General features: G+C 44.8%; 1 protein-coding gene across 1 annotated transcript in view; it reads right to left on the bottom strand.

Annotated features, from left to right (window-relative positions):
* The window catches only part of LOC139385833 (forkhead box O1 a), a 121,223-nt gene that overhangs the window by 99,277 nt on the left and 1,451 nt on the right, over window positions 1-20,495 (bottom strand). The gene's annotated exons all lie outside the window — the stretch shown is intronic.

Below are 20,495 nucleotides of genomic sequence, written 5' to 3'. Positions count from 1 at the left end.
TGTCCTCTGTACCTCTACAACACATCACTAACCTGTCCTGTCCTCTGTACCTCTACAACACATCACTAACCTGTCCTGTCCTCTGTACCTCTACAACACATCACTAACCTGTCCTGTCCTGTCCTCTGTACCTCTACAACACGTCACTAACCTGTCCTGTCCTCTGTACCTCTACAACACATCACTAACCTGTCCTGTCCTCTGTACCTCTACAACACATCACTAACCTGTCCTGTCCTGTCCTCTGTACCTCTACAACACATCACTAACCTGTCCTGTCCTCTGTACCTCTACAACACATCACTAATCTGTCTTGTCCTGTCCTCTGTACCTCTACAACACATCACTAACCTGTCCTGTCCTGTCCTCTGTACCTCTACAACACATCACTAACCTGTCCTGTCCTCTGTACCTCTACAACACATCACTAACCTGTCCTGTCCTCTGTACCTCTACAACACATCACTAACCTGTCCTGTCCTGTCCTCTGTACCTCTACAACACATCACTAACCTGTCCTGTCCTCTGTACCTCTACAACACATCACTAACCTGTCCTGTCCTGTCCTCTGTACCTCTACAACACATCACTAACCTGTCCTGTCCTGTCCTCTGTACCTCTACAACACGTCACTAACCTGTCCTGTCCTGTCCTCTGTACCTCTACAACACGTCACTAACCTGTCCTGTCCTCTGTACCTCTACAACACATCACTAACCTGTCCTGTCCTGTCCTCTGTACCTCTACAACATGTCACTAACCTGTCCTGTCCTCTGTACCTCTACAACACATCACTAACCTGTCCTGTCCTGTCCTCTGTACCTCTACAACACATCACTAACCTGTCATGTCCTGTCCTCTGTACCTCTACAACACGTCACTAACCTGTCCTGTCCTCTGTACCTCTACAACACATCACTAACCTGTCCTGTCCTGTCCTCTGTACCTCTACAACACGTCACTAACCTGTCCTGTCCTGTCCTCTGTACCTCTACAACACGTCACTAACCTGTCCTGTCCTCTGTACCTCTACAACACATCACTAACCTGTCCTGTCCTCTGTACCTCTACAACACATCACTAACCTGTCCTGTCCTGTCCTCTGTACCTCTACAACACATCACTAACCTGTCCTGTCCTCTGTACCTCTACAACACATCACTAACCTGTCCTGTCCTGTCCTCTGTACCTCAACAACACATCACTAACCTGTCCTGTCCTCTGTACCTCTACAACACATCACTAACCTGTCCTGTCCTGTCCTCTGTACCTCTACAACACATCACTAACCTGTCCTGTCCTCTGTACCTCTACAACACATCACTAACCTGTCCTGTCCTGTCCTCTGTACCTCTACAACACATCACTAACCTGTCCTGTCCTCTGTACCTCTACAACACGTCACTAACCTGTCCTGTCCTGTCCTCTGAACCTCTACAACACATCACTAACCTGTCCTGTCCTCTGTACCTCTACAACACGTCACTAACCTGTCCTGTCCTCTGTACCTCTACAACACATCACTAACCTGTCCTGTCCTGTCCTCTGTACCTCTACAACACGTCACTAACCTGTCCTGTCCTGTCCTCTGTACCTCTACAACACGTCACTAACCTGTCCTGTCCTCTGTACCTCTACAACACATCACTAACCTGTCCTGTCTTGTCCTCTGTACCTCTACAACACATCACTAACCTGTCCTGTCCTGTCCTCTGTACCTGTACAACACGTCACTAACCTGTCCTGTCCTCTGTACCTCTACAACACATCACTAACCTGTCCTGTCCTGTCCTCTGTACCTCTACAACACGTCACTAACCTGTCCTGTCCTGTCCTCTGTACCTCTACAACACGTCACTAACCTGTCCTGTCCTCTGTACCTCTACAACACATCACTAACCTGTCCTGTCCTCTGTACCTCTACAACACATCACTAACCTGTCCTGTCCTGTCCTCTGTACCTCTACAACACGTCACTAACCTGTCCTGTCCTGTCCTCTGTACCTCTACAACACATCACTAACCTGTCCTGTCCTCTGTACCTCTACAACACATCACTAACCTGTCCTGTCCTGTCCTCTGTACCTCTACAACACGTCACTAACCTGTCCTGTCCTCTGTACCTCTACAACACATCACTAACCTGTCCTGTCCTGTCCTCTGTACCCCTACAACACATCACTAACCTGTCCTGTCCTGTCCTCTGTACCTCTACAACACATCACTAACCTGTCCTGTCCTCTGTACCTCTACAACACATCACTAACCTGTCCTGTCCTCTGTACCTCTACAACACGTCACTAACCTGTCCTGTCCTGTCCTCTGTACCTCTACAACACATCACTAACCTGTCCTGTCCTGTCCTCTGTACCTCTACAACACATCACTAACCTGTCCTGTCCTCTGTACCTCTACAACACATCACTAACCTGTCCTGTCCTCTGTACCTCTACAACACATCACTAACCTGTCCTGTCCTGTCCTCTGTACCTCTACAACACGTCACTAACCTGTCCTGTCCTCTGTACCTCTACAACACATCACTAACCTGTCCTGTCCTCTGTACCTCTACAACACATCACTAACCTGTCCTGTCCTGTCCTCTGTACCTCTACAACACATCACTAACCTGTCCTGTCCTCTGTACCTCTACAACACATCACTAATCTGTCTTGTCCTGTCCTCTGTACCTCTACAACACATCACTAACCTGTCCTGTCCTGTCCTCTGTACCTCTACAACACATCACTAACCTGTCCTGTCCTCTGTACCTCTACAACACATCACTAACCTGTCCTGTCCTCTGTACCTCTACAACACATCACTAACCTGTCCTGTCCTGTCCTCTGTACCTCTACAACACATCACTAACCTGTCCTGTCCTCTGTACCTCTACAACACATCACTAACCTGTCCTGTCCTGTCCTCTGTACCTCTACAACACGTCACTAACCTGTCCTGTCCTCTGTACCTCTACAACACATCACTAACCTGTCCTGTCCTGTCCTCTGTACCTCTACAACACATCACTAACCTGTCCTGTCCTCTGTACCTCTACAACACGTCACTAACCTGTCCTGTCCTCTGTACCTCTACAACACATCACTAACCTGTCCTGTCCTGTCCTCTGTACCTCTACAACACGTCACTAACCTGTCCTGTCCTGTCCTCTGTACCTCTACAACACGTCACTAACCTGTCCTGTCCTGTCCTCTGTACCTCTACAACACGTCACTAACCTGTCCTGTCCTGTCCTCTGTACCTCTACAACATGTCACTAACCTGTCCTGTCCTCTGTACCTCTACAACACATCACTAACCTGTCCTGTCCTGTCCTCTGTACCTCTACAACACATCACTAACCTGTCATGTCCTGTCCTCTGTACCTCTACAACACGTCACTAACCTGTCCTGTCCTCTGTACCTCTACAACACATCACTAACCTGTCCTGTCCTGTCCTCTGTACCTCTACAACACGTCACTAACCTGTCCTGTCCTGTCCTCTGTACCTCTACAACACGTCACTAACCTGTCCTGTCCTCTGTACCTCTACAACACATCACTAACCTGTCCTGTCCTCTGTACCTCTACAACACATCACTAACCTGTCCTGTCCTGTCCTCTGTACCTCTACAACACATCACTAACCTGTCCTGTCCTCTGTACCTCTACAACACATCACTAACCTGTCCTGTCCTGTCCTCTGTACCTCTACAACACATCACTAACCTGTCCTGTCCTCTGTACCTCTACAACACATCACTAACCTGTCCTGTCCTGTCCTCTGTACCTCTACAACACATCACTAACCTGTCCTGTCCTCTGTACCTCTACAACACATCACTAACCTGTCCTGTCCTGTCCTCTGTACCTCTACAACACATCACTAACCTGTCCTGTCCTCTGTACCTCTACAACACGTCACTAACCTGTCCTGTCCTGTCCTCTGTACCTCTACAACACATCACTAACCTGTCCTGTCCTCTGTACCTCTACAACACGTCACTAACCTGTCCTGTCCTCTGTACCTCTACAACACATCACTAACCTGTCCTGTCCTGTCCTCTGTACCTCTACAACACGTCACTAACCTGTCCTGTCCTGTCCTCTGTACCTCTACAACACGTCACTAACCTGTCCTGTCCTCTGTACCTCTACAACACATCACTAACCTGTCCTGTCTTGTCCTCTGTACCTCTACAACACATCACTAACCTGTCCTGTCCTGTCCTCTGTACCTGTACAACACGTCACTAACCTGTCCTGTCCTCTGTACCTCTACAACACATCACTAACCTGTCCTGTCCTGTCCTCTGTACCTCTACAACACGTCACTAACCTGTCCTGTCCTGTCCTCTGTACCTCTACAACACGTCACTAACCTGTCCTGTCCTCTGTACCTCTACAACACATCACTAACCTGTCCTGTCCTCTGTACCTCTACAACACATCACTAACCTGTCCTGTCCTGTCCTCTGTACCTCTACAACACGTCACTAACCTGTCCTGTCCTGTCCTCTGTACCTCTACAACACATCACTAACCTGTCCTGTCCTCTGTACCTCTACAACACATCACTAACCTGTCCTGTCCTGTCCTCTGTACCTCTACAACACATCACTAACCTGTCCTGTCCTCTGTACCTCTACAACACATCACTAACCTGTCCTGTCCTGTCCTCTGTACCTCTACAACACATCACTAACCTGTCCTGTCCTGTCCTCTGTACCTCTACAACACGTCACTAACCTGTCCTGTCCTGTCCTCTGTACCTCTACAACACGTCACTAACCTGTCCTGTCCTCTGTACCTCTACAACACATCACTAACCTGTCCTGTCCTGTCCTCTGTACCTCTACAACATGTCACTAACCTGTCCTGTCCTCTGTACCTCTACAACACATCACTAACCTGTCCTGTCCTGTCCTCTGTACCTCTACAACACATCACTAACCTGTCATGTCCTGTCCTCTGTACCTCTACAACACGTCACTAACCTGTCCTGTCCTCTGTACCTCTACAACACATCACTAACCTGTCCTGTCCTGTCCTCTGTACCTCTACAACACGTCACTAACCTGTCCTGTCCTGTCCTCTGTACCTCTACAACACGTCACTAACCTGTCCTGTCCTCTGTACCTCTACAACACATCACTAACCTGTCCTGTCCTCTGTACCTCTACAACACATCACTAACCTGTCCTGTCCTGTCCTCTGTACCTCTACAACACATCACTAACCTGTCCTGTCCTCTGTACCTCTACAACACATCACTAACCTGTCCTGTCCTGTCCTCTGTACCTCAACAACACATCACTAACCTGTCCTGTCCTCTGTACCTCTACAACACATCACTAACCTGTCCTGTCCTGTCCTCTGTACCTCTACAACACATCACTAACCTGTCCTGTCCTCTGTACCTCTACAACACATCACTAACCTGTCCTGTCCTGTCCTCTGTACCTCTACAACACATCACTAACCTGTCCTGTCCTCTGTACCTCTACAACACGTCACTAACCTGTCCTGTCCTGTCCTCTGAACCTCTACAACACATCACTAACCTGTCCTGTCCTCTGTACCTCTACAACACGTCACTAACCTGTCCTGTCCTCTGTACCTCTACAACACATCACTAACCTGTCCTGTCCTGTCCTCTGTACCTCTACAACACGTCACTAACCTGTCCTGTCCTGTCCTCTGTACCTCTACAACACGTCACTAACCTGTCCTGTCCTCTGTACCTCTACAACACATCACTAACCTGTCCTGTCTTGTCCTCTGTACCTCTACAACACATCACTAACCTGTCCTGTCCTGTCCTCTGTACCTGTACAACACGTCACTAACCTGTCCTGTCCTCTGTACCTCTACAACACATCACTAACCTGTCCTGTCCTGTCCTCTGTACCTCTACAACACGTCACTAACCTGTCCTGTCCTGTCCTCTGTACCTCTACAACACGTCACTAACCTGTCCTGTCCTCTGTACCTCTACAACACATCACTAACCTGTCCTGTCCTCTGTACCTCTACAACACATCACTAACCTGTCCTGTCCTGTCCTCTGTACCTCTACAACACGTCACTAACCTGTCCTGTCCTGTCCTCTGTACCTCTACAACACATCACTAACCTGTCCTGTCCTCTGTACCTCTACAACACATCACTAACCTGTCCTGTCCTGTCCTCTGTACCTCTACAACACATCACTAACCTGTCCTGTCCTCTGTACCTCTACAACACATCACTAACCTGTCCTGTCCTGTCCTCTGTACCCCTACAACACATCACTAACCTGTCCTGTCCTGTCCTCTGTACCTCTACAACACATCACTAACCTGTCCTGTCCTCTGTACCTCTACAACACATCACTAACCTGTCCTGTCCTCTGTACCTCTACAACACGTCACTAACCTGTCCTGTCCTGTCCTCTGTACCTCTACAACACATCACTAACCTGTCCTGTCCTGTCCTCTGTACCTCTACAACACATCACTAACCTGTCCTGTCCTCTGTACCTCTACAACACATCACTAACCTGTCCTGTCCTCTGTACCTCTACAACACATCACTAACCTGTCCTGTCCTGTCCTCTGTACCTCTACAACACGTCACTAACCTGTCCTGTCCTCTGTACCTCTACAACACATCACTAACCTGTCCTGTCCTCTGTACCTCTACAACACATCACTAACCTGTCCTGTCCTGTCCTCTGTACCTCTACAACACATCACTAACCTGTCCTGTCCTCTGTACCTCTACAACACATCACTAATCTGTCTTGTCCTGTCCTCTGTACCTCTACAACACATCACTAACCTGTCCTGTCCTGTCCTCTGTACCTCTACAACACATCACTAACCTGTCCTGTCCTCTGTACCTCTACAACACATCACTAACCTGTCCTGTCCTCTGTACCTCTACAACACATCACTAACCTGTCCTGTCCTGTCCTCTGTACCTCTACAACACATCACTAACCTGTCCTGTCCTCTGTACCTCTACAACACATCACTAACCTGTCCTGTCCTGTCCTCTGTACCTCTACAACACGTCACTAACCTGTCCTGTCCTCTGTACCTCTACAACACATCACTAACCTGTCCTGTCCTGTCCTCTGTACCTCTACAACACATCACTAACCTGTCCTGTCCTCTGTACCTCTACAACACGTCACTAACCTGTCCTGTCCTCTGTACCTCTACAACACATCACTAACCTGTCCTGTCCTGTCCTCTGTACCTCTACAACACGTCACTAACCTGTCCTGTCCTGTCCTCTGTACCTCTACAACACGTCACTAACCTGTCCTGTCCTGTCCTCTGTACCTCTACAACACGTCACTAACCTGTCCTGTCCTGTCCTCTGTACCTCTACAACATGTCACTAACCTGTCCTGTCCTCTGTACCTCTACAACACATCACTAACCTGTCCTGTCCTGTCCTCTGTACCTCTACAACACATCACTAACCTGTCATGTCCTGTCCTCTGTACCTCTACAACACGTCACTAACCTGTCCTGTCCTCTGTACCTCTACAACACGTCACTAACCTGTCCTGTCCTGTCCTCTGTACCTCTACAACACATCACTAACCTGTCCTGTCCTCTGTACCTCTACAACACATCAGTAACCTGTCCTGTCCTGTCCTCTGTACCTCTACAACACATCACTAACCTGTCCTGTCCTCTGTACCTCTACAACACATCACTAACCTGTCCTGTCCTGTCCTCTGTACCTCTACAACACATCACTAACCTGTCCTGTCCTCTGTACCTCTACAACACGTCACTAACCTGTCCTGTCCTGTCCTCTGTACCTCTACAACACATCACTAACCTGTCCTGTCCTCTGTACCTCTACAACACGTCACTAACCTGTCCTGTCCTCTGTACCTCTACAACACATCACTAACCTGTCCTGTCCTGTCCTCTGTACCTCTACAACACGTCACTAACCTGTCCTGTCCTGTCCTCTGTACCTCTACAACACGTCACTAACCTGTCCTGTCCTCTGTACCTCTACAACACATCACTAACCTGTCCTGTCTTGTCCTCTGTACCTCTACAACACATCACTAACCTGTCCTGTCCTGTCCTCTGTACCTGTACAACACGTCACTAACCTGTCCTGTCCTCTGTACCTCTACAACACATCACTAACCTGTCCTGTCCTGTCCTCTGTACCTCTACAACACGTCACTAACCTGTCCTGTCCTGTCCTCTGTACCTCTACAACACGTCACTAACCTGTCCTGTCCTCTGTACCTCTACAACACATCACTAACCTGTCCTGTCCTCTGTACCTCTACAACACATCACTAACCTGTCCTGTCCTGTCCTCTGTACCTCTACAACACGTCACTAACCTGTCCTGTCCTGTCCTCTGTACCTCTACAACACATCACTAACCTGTCCTGTCCTCTGTACCTCTACAACACATCACTAACCTGTCCTGTCCTGTCCTCTGTACCTCTACAACACATCACTAACCTGTCCTGTCCTCTGTACCTCTACAACACATCACTAACCTGTCCTGTCCTGTCCTCTGTACCTCTACAACACATCACTAACCTGTCCTGTCCTGTCCTCTGTACCTCTACAACACATCACTAACCTGTCCTGTCCTGTCCTCTGTACCTCTACAACACATCACTAACCTGTCCTGTCCTCTGTACCTCTACAACACATCACTAACCTGTCCTGTCCTCTGTACCTCTACAACACATCACTAACCTGTCCTGTCCTGTCCTCTGTACCTCTACAACACATCACTAACCTGTCCTGTCCTGTCCTCTGTACCTCTACAACACATCACTAATCTGTCTTGTCCTGTCCTCTGTACCTCTACAACACATCACTAACCTGTCCTGTCCTGTCCTCTGTACCTCTACAACACATCACTAACCTGTCCTGTCCTGTCCTCTGTACCTCTACAACACATCACTAACCTGTCCTGTCCTCTGTACCTCTACAACACATCACTAACCTGTCCTGTCCTGTCCTCTGTACCTCTACAACACATCACTAACCTGTCCTGTCCTCTGTACCTCTACAACACGTACGTCAGTCACTCTTTCAGGGCAAATATTAGATCAACTCAGATCAGCTCAGATTGCTGTAGGTGCTATTTGATGTCTGGTCCATCAAAGGGTACCCTCTGCTTCTTGTGTGACATGATGTCATCATTATTTATTTTAAACTAGGCAAGTCAGCATTAGACTTTATTTAACGAGGCAAGTCAGCATTATGTTACACTACAACATTAGAAGGTAACTATGACAACAACATGTTACACCACAACATTAGAAGGTAACTATGACAACAACATGTTACACCACAACATTTGAAGGTAACTATGACAACAACATGTTGCACTACAACATTAGGAAGTAACTATGACAACAACAAGTTACACTACAACATTAGGAGGTAACTATGACAACAACATGTTACACCACAACATTAGAAGGTAACTATGACAACAATAAGTTACACTACAACATTAGGAGGTAACTATGACAACAACACGTTACACTACAACATTAGGAGGTAACTATGACAACAACATGTTACAATACAACATTAGAAGGTAACTATGACAACAACATGTTACACCACAACATTAGAAGGTAACTATGACAACAACATGTTGCACTACAACATTAGGAGGTAACTATGACAACAACATGTTACACCACAACATTAGAAGGTAACTATGACAACAACATGTTACACCACAACATTAGAAGGTAACTATGACAACAACAAGTTACACTACAACATTAGGAGGTAACTATGACAACAACATGTTACAATACAACATTAGAAGGTAACTATGACAACAACATATTACACCACAACATTAGAAGGTAACTATGACAACAACATGTTGCACTACAACATTAGGAGGTAACTATGACAACAACAAGATACACTACAACATTAGGAGGTAACTATGACAACAACATGTTGCACTACAACATTAGGAGGTAACTATGACAACAACATGTTGCACTACAAAATTAGGAGGTAACAATGACAACAACATGTTACAATGCAACATTAGGAGGTAACTACGACAACAACATGTTACACTACAACATTAGGAAGTAACTACGACAACAACATGTTACAATACAACATTAGGAAGTAACTACGACAACAACATGTTATACTACAACATTAGGAGAGTAGATGACAGTTCAACATTAGGAGAGGAGCTGACAGTACAACATTAGGAGAGGAGATGACAGTACAACATTAGGAGAGGAGATGACAATACAACATTAGGAGGAGATGACAGTACAACATTAGGAGAGGAGATGACAGTACAAAATTAGGAGAGGAGATGACAGTACAACATTAGGAAAGGAGATGACAGTACAACATTAGGAGAGGAGATGACAGTACAACATTAGGAGAGGAGATGACAGTACAACATTAGGAGAGGAGATGACAGTTCAACATTAGGAGGAGATGACAGTTCAACATTAAGAGGAGATGACAGTACAACATTAGGAGGAGATGACAGTACAACATTAAGAGAGGAGATGACAGTACAACATTAGGAGGAGATGACAGTTCAACATTAAGAGGAGATGACAGTACAACATTAGGAGGAGAGATGACAGTACAACATTAGGAGAGGAGATGACAGTTCAACATTAAGAGGAGATGACATTACAACATTGGGAGGAGATGACAGTTCAACATTAAGAGGAGATGACAGTTCAACATTAGGAGAGATGACAGTACAACATTAGGAAAGGAGATGACAGTACAACATTAGGAGAGATGACAGTACAACATTAGGAGAGGAGATGACAGTACAACATTGGGAGAGGAGATGACAGTTCAACATTAGGAGGAGATGACAGTACAACATTAGGAGAGAAGATGACAGTACATCATTAGGAGAGGAGATGACAGTACAACATTAGGAGGAGATGACAGTACAACATTAGGAGGAGATGACAGTACAACATTAGGAGGAGATGACAGTAAAACATTAGGAGGAGATGACAGTTAAACATTAGGAGAGGAGATGACAGTACAACATTAGGAAAGGAGATGACAGTACAACATTAGGATAGATGACAGTACAACATTAGGAGAGGAGATGACAGTTAAACATTAGGAGGGGAGCTGACAGTTCAACATTAGGAGCAGATGACAGTACAACATTAGGAGAGGAGATGACAGTACAACATTAGGAGAGGAGATGACAGTACAACATTAGGAGGAGATGACAGTTCAACATTAGGAGAGGAGATGACAGTACAACATTAGGAGAGGATATGGCGCTACAACATTAGGAGGAGATGAGAGTACAACATTAGGAGAGGAGATGACAGTTCGACATTAGGAGGAGATGACAGTACAACATTAGGAGGAGATGACAGTACAACATTAGGAGGAGATGACAGTTCAACATTAGGAGGAGATGACAGTTAAACATTAGGAGGAGATGACAGTTAAACATTAGGAGAATAGATGACAGTACAACATTAGGATGAGATGACAGTACAACATTAGGAGAAGATGACAGTACAACATTAGGAGGAGACGACAGTACAACATTAGGAGAAGATGACAGTTAAACATTAGGAGAGGAGATGACAGTTAAACATTAGGAGGAGAGATGACAGTACAACATTAGGAGGAGGTGACAGTACAACATTGGGAGATGACAGTACAACATTAGGAGAGGAGATGACAGTACAACATTAGGAGAGGAGATGACAGTTCAACATTAGGAGGAGATGACAGTTAAACATTAGGAGAGGAGATGACAGTACAACATTAGGAGAGAAGATGACAGTACAACATTAGGAGGAGATGACAGTACAACATTAGGAGAGGAGCTGACAGTACAACATTAAGAGGAGATGACAGTACAACATTAGGAGGAGATGACAGTTAAACATTAGGAGAGGAGATGACAGTACAACATTAGGAGAGGAGATGACAGTTCAACATTAGGAGGAGATGACAGTACAACATTAGGAGAGGAGATGACAGTACAACATTAAGAGGAGATGACAGTACAACATTAGGAGGAGATGACAGTACAACATTAGGAGGAGATGACAGTACAACATTAGGAGGAGATGACAGTTCAACATTAGGAGGAGATGACAGTACAACATTAGGAGGAGATGACAGTACAACATTAGGAGGAGATGACAGTACAACATTAGGAGGAGATGACAGTACAACATTAGGAGGAGATGACAGTACAACATTAGGAGGAGATGACAGTACAACATTAGGAGGAGATGACAGTACAACATTAGGAGGAGATGACAGTACAACATTAGGAGGAGATGACAGTTCAACATTAGGAGGAGATGACAGTACAACATTAGGAGGAGATGACAGTACAACATTAGGAGGAGATGACAGTACAACATTAGGAGGAGATGACAGTACAACATTAGGAGGAGATGACAGTACAACATTAGGAGGTAACTCATTGGAAAATACCACATATTAAAGTACCACATAAACAGCCCTAGATATGACACATTCACAGTAGTTACAGTATTTACAGTAGTCACAACATTTACAGTATTCACAGCATTTACGGTATTCACAGTATTCACAGTATTCACAGCATTTACGGTATTTACAGTAGTCACAGCATTTACAGCATTTACAGTATTCACAGTATTCACAGCATTTACAGTATTCACAGTATTCATAGTATTTACAGTATTCACAGCAATTACGGTATTCACAGCATTTACGGTATTTACAGTAGTCACAGCATTTACGGTATTTACAGTAGTCACAGCATTTATGGTATTTACAGTAGTCATAGCATTTACAGTAGTTACAGTAGTCACAGCATTTACAGTATTCTCAGTAGTCACAGTATTTACAGTATTCACAGTATTTACGGTATTTTCAGTATTTACAGTATTTACAGTATTCACAGTAGTCACAGTATTTACAGTATTTACAGTATTTACAGTAGTCACAGTATTCATAGCAGTCACAGTATTTACAGTAGTCACAGTATTTACAATATTTACAGTATTTACAGTAGTCACAGTATTTACAGTAGTCACAGTATTTACAGTATTTACAGTAGTCACAGTATTTACAGTATTTAGAGTATTCACAGTATTCACAGCATTTACAGTATTTACAGTAGTCACAGTAGTCACAGTATTTACAGTATTTAGAGTATTCACAGTATTCACAGCATTTACAGTATTTACAGTAGTCACAGTAGTCACAGTATTTACAGTATTTAGAGTATTCACAGTAGACTTGTCGTCGTTGTACAACATAACTGATACGTGATAAATGTCTGAAAGCTGGTATTTCCCTGTACTACATCGTGGGGCATGTAAGTCATTTACAGTTAGTCTGTCATAGCGGTGTAATTCTGCTGACTAGTGTGGTTATATTATAACACATCGTATGAGAGGCCAACTTACTGTGTGCTGCAAAACTTTCCATGACCCCCCCCCCCTTCATTAACTACACCTTTTAGCCTACTGAGACAACCCCCACCTACCCTAGGACAAGGCAGGCCTTATGAACCACACATAAGACTAGCCTTTCACTTTAGGTGTATTAGTATCTGTATGGTGAGTGAGGGAAGGACACTCTTCAAGCTTTCTGCTCTACTTACTGTACCTTTCCGGCATCCAAAATGGTACCCTATTCCCTACAGGCTTTAGTCAAGAGTAGTGCACTCTATAGGGAAACGGGTGCCATTTGGGACTCAGAACCTACCGTCTCAGGCCAGCACTTGAACTGGGCTGGGTACCTAACTACATCAACTTACTGCTGGGAGCTACACAACTTACTGTGTTGGGAGCTACACAACTTACTGTGTTGGGAGCTACACAACTTACTGTGTTGGGAGCTACAAAACTTACTGTGTTGGGAGCTACACAACTTACTGTGTTGGGAGCTACACAACTTACTGTGTTGGGAGCTACACAACTTACTGTGTTGGGAGCTACACAACTTACTGTGTTGGGAGCTACACAACTTACTGTGTTGGGAGCTACACAACTTACTGTGTTGGGAGCTACACGACTTACTGTGTTGGGAGCTACACAACTTACTGTGTTGGGAGCTACACGACTTACTGTGTTGGGAGCTACACAACTTACTCTGTTGGGAGCTACACAACTTACTGTGTTGGGAGCTAAACAACGTACTGTGTTGGGAGCTACACAACTTACTGTGTTGGGAGCTACACAACTTACTCTGTTGGGAGCTACACAACTTACTGTGTTGGGAGCTACACAACTTACTGTGTTGGGAGCTACACAACTTACTGTGTTGGGAGCTACACAACTTACTCTGTTGGGAGCTACACAACTTACTGTGTTGGGAGCTACACAACTTACTGTGTTGGGAGCTACACAACTTACTCTGTTGGGAGCTACACAACTTACTGTGTTGGGAGCTACACAACTTACTGTGTTGGGAGCTACACAACTTACTGTGTTGGGAGCTACACAACTTACTGTGTTGGGAGCTACACAACTTACTGTGTTGGGAGCTACACAACTTACTGTGTTGGGAGCTACACAACTTACTGTGTTGGGAGCTACACAACTTACTGTGTTGGGAGCTACACAGCTTACTGTGTTGGGAGCTACACAACTTACTGTGTTGGAAGCTACACAACTTATTGTGTTGGGAGCTACACAACTTACTGTGTTGGGAGATACACAACTTACTGTGTTGGAAGCTACACAACTTACTGTGTTGGGAGCTACACGACTTACTGTGTTGGGAGCTACACAACTTACTGTGTTGGGAGCTACACAACTTACTTTGTTGGGAGCTACACAACTTACTGTGTTGGGAGCTACACATCTTACTGTGTTGGGAGCTACACAACTTACTGTGTTGGGAGCTACACGACTTACTGTGTTGGGAGCTACACAACTTACTGTGTTGGGAGCCACACAACGTACTGTGTTGGGAGCTACACAACTTACTGTGTTGGGAGCTACACAACTTACTGTGTTGGGAGCTACACAACTTACTGTGTTGGGAGCTACACAACTTACTGTGTTGGGAGCTACACAATTTATTGTGCTGGGATCTACACGACTTACTGTGTTGGGAGCTACAAAACTTACTGTGTTGGGAGTTACACAACTCCATTAACTTGTATGGAGAGTCTGGTGACACAGCAGATATATGTCCTGGGGGCTGTGTGTGTGTGTGTGTGTGTGTGTGTGTGTGTGTGAGAGAGAGAGAGAGAGAGAGAGACACAGAGAGAGAGAGAGAGAGAGAGAGAGAGAGTCTCGTGAAAGCCCAGACCTGGCTCTCCACCAGGACTAGAAGCTCAGCTGTGTTTCTGTCTCTACCAGCCTTGGAGATATAGAGGTTTTTCCCTTCACCCCCCTCCTCTCACTCACTCACTCACTCACTCACTCACTCACTCACTCACTCACTCAATCACTCACCCTCCTCTCATCTCCCTTCTCTCCCTTCTCTCTATCCTTTCTCTCCCCTCACTCCCTACTCTCTCTCCTCTCCCTCCCTCCTCTCCCTCCCTCTCTCCCCTCTCTACTCTCTCTCCCCACCCTCCCTAATCTCTCTGCCCCCTTCCTCCCTCCCTCCCTTTTGAGGATAGGAAACAAGGAGTTACCTAAGAATTCCCCCTGTGTAGGCCTACAAGTATCAGAGTACAGCAGAAGCTAGGAGGACGTTGAACGAATGAATGAACGGCCTGGAGCTTCTTTCCCACAATGCTTCTCACACACACAAGGCGTAAAGGCGTGGTGCCCCTTGTCTGCCAAGCCACTCTGGAATGTCACTGACACACATTACTGCTACCGACACATGGAACGAGAGAGAGAGAGACACATTACTGCTACCGACACATGGAACGAGAGAGAGAGACACATTCTTATCCAGAGTTACTTACAGTCATGCCATAAAAAAGTAAGAGAGAAATTAAGACACAAATAGAATTTAAAAAGTGGTACACTGTGTCATACATAAACAAACCTGTTTTGAAGGGTCCTAATACCAACGATTAAACCAACAATTCGAATTAATTAATGAGTAGAATTAATTATATTCTAAACTATTTGTTATTAGTTTTGTGCTCCTGATATTCTCTCTCTCTCTCTGTTTATGACATCTGACTTAATAATATTGTAACAATGTGAAATCTATGAATGGCGTTTCTGTTCTTGCTCTTACTCACAATCATCCCCAACATGTCAATAGTCTACCGACAGACATGGTGTTGTGGGGTGAGAGCTGAGAAGTTGGGCGACTCTGTGAGCTATTTTCAATAATCATTACAACTACTACTTACTTACAAGACAGTCAAGGTGTTACAGGACAGTCAGTCAGGGTGTTACAGGACAGTCAGTCAGGGTGTTGCAGGACAGTCAGTCAAGGTGTTACAGGACAGTCAGTCAAGGTGTTACAGGACAGTCAGTCAAGGTGTTACAGGACAGTCAAGGTGTTACAGAACAGTCAGTCAAGGTGTTACAGGACAGTCAGTCAGGGTGTTACAGGACAGGCAGTCAAGGTGTTACAGGACAGTCAGTCAAGGTGTTACAGGACAGTCAGTCAAGGTGTTACAGAACAGTCAGTCAAGGTGTTACAGGACAGTCAGTCAGGGTGTTACAGGACAGTCAGTCAAGGTGTTACAGGACAGTCAGTCAAGGTGTTACAGGACAGTCAAGGTGTTACAGGACAGTCAGTCAAGGTGTTACAGGACAGTCAGTCAAGGTGTTACAGGACAGTCAGTCAAGGTGTTACAGGACAGTCAAGATGTTACAGGACAGTCAGTCAGGGTGTTACAGGACAGTCAGTCAAGGTGTTAAAGGACAGTCAGTCAGGGTGTTACAGGACAGTCAGTCAGGGTGTTACAGGACAGTCAGTCAGGGTGTTACAGGGCAGTCAGTCAAGGTGTTACAGGACAGTCAGTCAAGGTGTTACAGGACAGTCAGTCAAGGTGTTACAGGACAGTCAGTCAAGGTGTTACAGGACAGTCAGTCAAGGTGTTACAGGACAGTCAGTCAGGGTGTTACAGGACAGTCAGTCAGGGTGTTACAGGACAGTCAGTCAGGGTGTTACAGGACAGTCAGTCAGGGTGTTACAGGACAGTCAGTCAAGGTGTTACAGGACAGTCAGTCAAGGTGTTACAGGACAGTCAGTCAAGGTGTTACAGGACAGTCAGTAAAGGTGTTACAGGACAGTCAGTCAAGGTGTTACAGGACAGTCAGTCAAGGTGTTACAGGACAGTCAGTCAAGGTGTTACAGGACAGTCAGTAAAGGTTTTACAGACCTTTATGTGATGCTACAGGTTAAGGATATCAGTTCTACAACAAAACAATGGGGTCTGTCCCAAATGGCACCCTATTCCCTTCATAGTGCACTACTTTTGACCAGAGCCCTGGTCCATTTGGAAGTTAACCATGGTCCTATATGCAAAATCATATATGTCTATAAATCTCTACATGTTATTTGACTTCAACAATGGCAGAATAAGTTCCCTACCAGTCTCCGTCAGACAGAAGTTCAGAACTATGTACGTCACATAATTACAGGCCACCAGTTTACTTATACAGTCTTCGATAACAGCTAGCCGTGTTTTAGTGGAAATCGATGAAGAGAGAGAGAGAGCGAGAGAGAGAGACAGAGAGAGAGAGCGAGAGACGGAGAGAGCAAGAGACAGAGAGAGAGAGAGAGAGAGAGAGAGAGAGAGAGAGAGACAGAGACAGAGACAGAGAGAGCAAGATTCAGAGACAGAGACACAGAGAGAGAGAGAGAGACAGAGACAGAGAGAGACAGAGAGAGCAAGAGACAGAGACAGAGACAGAGAGAGAGAGCAAGATTCAGAGACAGAGACACAGAGAGAGAGAGAGAGACAGAGAGACACAGAGAGAGAGAGAGACAGAGAGAGACAGAGACAGAGAGAGATAGAGAGAGCAAGAGACAGAGACAGAGACAGAGAGAGAGAACAAACACCATTGTAAATACAACCCATATTTATGTTTATTTGTTTTCCCTTTTGTAATTTAACTATTTGCATATCATTACAACACTGTATATAGACATAATATAACATTTGAAATGTCTCTATTAATTTAAAAACGTTGTTTCACTTTTGTTTATTATCTATTTCACTTGCTTTGGCAACGTTAACATATGTATCCTCCGTGCCAATAAAACCCCTTTGAATGGAATAAGGGGTGCAATAGGAAAGGAAGAGAGGGAGAAAGGGGCCTGTCCTTCTCCTGTTAGAAAGAGGTGTGTGTCCTCGTCATCGTAGCACGTGACAGATACACAAACCCTTTCCTCACGCGTACCTCACGATCACCTGCCTGCCTCTACAGAAATACCTCTACTCTGACTGAGACAGAACCAAAACCCTAGCTGTGACAGAGGAATGGCAGGAGAGAAACCCAGGCTACAAATCTAACTAAAGTCTTACTATAATAACTACATAATAATAATAACATATGCCATTCGGTCTTAGTGTGTTTTGGCACAGCGAGTTGCTGCTAACATACTTCGGCAGAGACATGAGTGAGACCAGCGTCTGTGTCACGGCTACAGAACAGTATGTTAACTACAGCTACAGCATGTTAACTACAGCTACAGCATGTTAACTACAGCTACAGCTACAGTACAGCATGTTAACTACAGCTACAGTATGTTAACTACAGCTACAGCATGTTAACTACAGCTACAGCATGTTAACTACAGCTACAGAACAGTATGTTAACTACAGCTACAGCTACAGCATGTTATCTACAGCTACAGTACAGCTTGTTAACTACAGCTACAGTATGCTAACTACAGCTACAGCATGTTAACTACAGCTACAGCTACAGAACAGTATGTTAACTACAGCTACAGCTACAGCATGTTAACTACAGCTACAGAACAGCATGTTAACTACAGCTACAGTACAGCATGTTAACTACAGCTACAGTATGTTAACTACAGCCACAGAACAGCATGTTAACTACAGCTACAGTATGTTAACTACAGCTACAGAACAGCATGTTAACTACAGCTACAGTATGTTAACTAAAGCTACAGTACAGCATGTTAACTACAGCTACAGAACAGCATGTTAACTACAGCTACAGCATGCTAACTACAGCTACAGTATGTTAACTACAGCTACTGAACAGCATGTTAACTACAGCTACAGTATGTTAACTACAGCTACAAAACAGTATGTTAACTACAGCTACAGTACAGCATGTTAACTACAGCTACAGAACAGCATGTTAACTACAGCTACAGTATGTTAACTACAGCTACAGTATGTTAACTACAGCTACAGTATGTTAACTACAGCTACAGTATGTTAACTACAGCTAAAGCATGTTAACTACAGCTACAGAACAGCATGTTAACTACAGCTACAGTACAGCATGTTAACTACAGCTACAGTACAGCATGTTAACTACAGCTACAGAACAGCATGTTAACTACAGCTACAGCATGCTAACTACAGCTACAGTATGTTAACTACAGCTACAGTATGTTAACTACAGCTACAGTACAGCATGTTAACTGCAGCTACAGCATGTTAACAACTGCTACAGCTACAGTACAGTATGTTAACTACAGCTACAGAACAGTATGTTAACTACAGCTACAGTACAGTATGTTAACTACAGCTACAGTACAGCATGTTAACTACAGCTACAGAACAGCATGTTAACTACAGCTACAGAACAGCATGTTAACTACAGCTACAGCATGCTAACTAAAGCTACAGTATGTTAACTACAGCTACAGTATGTTAACTACAGCTACAGTACAGCATGTTAACTACAGCTCCAGAACAGCATGTTAACTTCAGCTACAGCATGTTAACTACTGCTACAGCTACAGTACAGCATGTTAACTACAGCTACAGAACAGCATGTTAACTACAGCTACTGAACAGCATGTTAACTACAGCTACAGTATGTTAACTACAGCTACAGTACAGCATGTTAACTACAGCTACAGCATGTTAACTACAGCTACAGTACAGTATGTTAACTACAGCTACAGTACAGCATGTTAACTACAGCTACAGAACAGCATGTTAACTACAGCTACAGTACAGCATGTTAACTACTGCTACATCTACAGTACAGCATGTTAACTACAGCTACAGAACAGCATGTTAACTACAGCTACTGAACAGCATGTTAACTACAGCTACATCATGTTAACTACTGCTACTGCTACAGTACAGTATGTTAACTTATTTTAATATTAGCAGTACTGGGAGGGGAGAGGAGGAGGGACTAGTAGTATAATAGTATTAGGGGGAGGCAGCTGGAGTTGGACAAGAATCCTGTTGAGGCCGTGTGTGTGTGTGAGTGTGTGAGTGTGTGTGTGTGTGTGTGTGTGTGTGTGTGTGTGTGTGTGTGTGTGTGTGTGTGCTGACTGGGTTACAATTGGTAGCCACAGGTTTCTACAGGACACACAATGAATGGACATAAAGTGACTGATTGATTTGGGTGCAC

The sequence above is a fragment of the Oncorhynchus clarkii genome, chromosome 27 (assembly GCF_045791955.1).
Source record: "Oncorhynchus clarkii lewisi isolate Uvic-CL-2024 chromosome 27, UVic_Ocla_1.0, whole genome shotgun sequence".
In the NCBI taxonomy this organism is placed as follows: Eukaryota; Metazoa; Chordata; class Actinopteri; order Salmoniformes; family Salmonidae; genus Oncorhynchus; species Oncorhynchus clarkii.
Note: the sequence above shows the minus strand (reverse complement) of the source record. Positions and strands in the feature narration are given on the sequence as shown.